We start from the raw sequence: 2,817 nt of genomic DNA, 5'->3' as shown, positions 1-2,817 counted from the left end.
ATTGTTACCTTGTCAAAGTTTTGAGTAACTGCACGGAGCAGGTAAAACTCAACAATAATTAGGTTCTTGCTGTCAAGGCAGAACATGAAGTCTCAGGAGAGGTGCTAAAATTTGGCACGATGAAGTGCAAAACAAATTAAATCATGGCCATACGGTTGGAGTTCCCTGCTTTCAGTAATCCACAGTACACACAAATGCACCTTAACCTGCAAAATTTATTGCCACCAGCAGCATAGCCTCAAGAAATCATGATTTTCCTTCTGCTTTTGACTGACTTCTTGCAAGTCTTTATGGCACTATCTATGTGCCCCAAACCCAAAAGAATAAATTAGCCCAATAGGTCAGTAGAGAAAAGGTTTACACTGTTCCTTTGGGTAGACAATCTGCTCACAGCTGAGGGGAGATGGGGCAGCTGTAGGGCATTATCTGCCCAATGCAGATAAGAACCTTTGTGAGAGAAAACAGCTGGGAAAAGAGGTCAGGAGCTTTGTCAGAACTCTTTTACTCTGGTGAAGATTTTCTGCTTTTACTTGTATTTCCTTGGGATGTTTCTAAGATGTTTTCAAGAAGTAGAATAATTTCCTTTCAGAAGTATTAGGGCTATGGTTAGAGCACTGTGTACCTCTGTTCTTCTAAAGGTCCTCTGCAGAGCACAGAAAGGGAATTTACCCCAGTTCTTTTTGATCTGATTATTGGCTGCATGTGTGTAGAGTTTCTGTATAGGTGGGAAGCCTCATCCAAAGGCAGGCACACCTCTTAAGAGACATGGGCTGCAGGACCTTCTGCATGGGAACAGCAGGCTTGAAGCTGTCTGAAAATTTCTGACTTGCTGTATGGGGTGTAAAGAGCACATGTGCAGTGAGGTGGTCCAAGAAATCCTGGAAACAAGGTATTCTGTGATTTGATATGTTCTCCATTGCTGGGAACTTTTCTATTGCAGTTGGATGTCTTTCTAAAAGATACTTGAACTCAGCTGCAGTTATTGGACTCAATGTAGAATTTAATTAAGAGAAGCCCTATGGCCTGTGTTGTACAGGAGACCAGACTGGGTGATCTGTAGTACCTTCTGGCACTACTGCCTAAATCTATAACTTCCCAAGTTAAAAAGCTAGTTTGGGCTTTCACAATGGCCAGGTTGCCCAGAGCAGTGTGAGTTTTCTAAACTTTACTCTAGAAAAGGCTGCCAAAACCTCCTGCTACAAGGAGCACAGGCAAATACACAGTATGTTCTGTATATTTGTGGTGAGCAAAGTATAAATCTTTCCAGTGAAGCAACTCCAAAGAAGTCTGTTTGCCAAGTTACTTTCCTCCTTGGCTGGGAACTTAAGAGAACATTTTTTTCTTTTACCATTTAAGTGAGAAAACAATTAAATTGATTCTCTAGTTCTGACCCCAGTTCTCCAAGGCACATGCTCTTGTCACCCTGGGTTTTGCACAACTTCACAAGGAACATTTGGAACAAAAAGTCCAACTCTTAGGGCTTATCTGAGCAGGAAGTTAGTACGGAATAGGTTTGGGGGGTATGTTTTAGGCACTGTAGCTGTTCTGTGTTAACTCCCAGAGCTGATATTCTTCTGTACTAAAGTGCCTTTGTGCAGCTTGGGCTGATCCACTTCACAAGTGGGTTAATTTAAACTGCAGAAAAGATAGTTGTGGGTCAGGGCTTTGTGAAATGGCTACTGTAGGTGATGGTATTCTCATACTCCTTTATTTTATGCTCCTTTATTTTATTTTGCTATGTAGTCAAGTCCTTCTTGGAGTATCACTTGCACTTAGAGTAGCTACAAAGACCAGTATTGCATGTTTTCCTCTTTTAAAAGCCAGAATAAAGCAAGTGCACATTTCTCTTTTTTTCTCTTTTTCTCTTTCAGGGTTTCTAGGGCAGAATCCTATGGTTCAAAAGGCTGCCTCATATGCAATGCTTCCTGCAAGCCTATTTCTAAATTAGCTTGGCAATACCTTCCAAACTGGCAGAGCGAAAGCACCAAATGGCTGCTGTGCAGCAAACCTGTTAATATCTTGATGGGAACATGCACCTGAATGACACTTACAGAAAACATTCATAAATCTGAGGAAACAAAGTTGTAGGTGCAAGTGACCTTCTCCAAGTAGCTGATAAAATTGTTCCCTCTGATATTACACACGTTGATCTATCTGTAATTTTTGGAAAAGCTGATCCAGGCAGTGGTCATCTCAGTAGCAACTGAAGTGTGGATTGAAAGTTGGCTGGTAGCAAAGGCTGTCAGGGAATTGGTATGTTTGTGAGGTAGTTGTACTTGCAGGAACACCAGCAGTGAAGGCTCAGTTATCCCTACCTGCAGCATGCTTTTATCTAGTTAAGATTCTTGTGCTTTCTGCTGTGTGCTGTGAGCTTTGATGCCCATGTGATGCCACGGCAGAGACACAGGACTTCAGAACTGAAAGAGCAGATCCAGAATGACACAAATGCCAGAATGACACAAACATCTGGAAGGTCCATTAGGAGTGTGGATTCCCAGATGGTGATGAAAGAGGGGGGGGGGAAATTGGGCTGCAGACACCAGACGGTCTCACCTTGCCTTGGCGGCTTGGGGAGAAAGGAGGTGGAGAGGTCAGTAACAACAGAAAAACAACGAGGAAGGAAGATCTACTGAAACTTGTCTCTATTCTCTCTTTCCACTGCCTTCCGCTGCTTCGGCCAGGTTGCCCTGATGAATTTTCCTACTCTCAGCTCTTGGCTTTTTTTCTTTGAAGTCATGCTGTGCTCTGCTCCCTGATGGCTTCTCCTATGCCCCTGTGCTTCCCCTCTGTCAAGCACATCATTAAAACTCATTCCTT

The 2,817-nt window shown here is 43.0% G+C and overlaps 1 long non-coding RNA gene across 1 annotated transcript; it reads left to right on the top strand.

Annotated features, from left to right (window-relative positions):
• The first annotated feature begins 450 nt into the window (after positions 1-450).
• LOC135185016 (uncharacterized) lies at positions 451-2,141 on the top strand. Its single transcript, XR_010306327.1, has 2 exons — positions 451-889; positions 1,872-2,141. It is a non-coding gene; the product is annotated as an uncharacterized LOC135185016 (long non-coding RNA).
• Positions 2,142-2,817: the final 676 nt, after the last annotated feature.

The sequence above is a fragment of the Pogoniulus pusillus genome, chromosome 22 (assembly GCF_015220805.1).
Source record: "Pogoniulus pusillus isolate bPogPus1 chromosome 22, bPogPus1.pri, whole genome shotgun sequence".
NCBI lineage: Eukaryota > Metazoa > Chordata > Aves > Piciformes > Lybiidae > Pogoniulus > Pogoniulus pusillus.
This window is presented reverse-complemented; position numbering and strand designations above follow the sequence as displayed.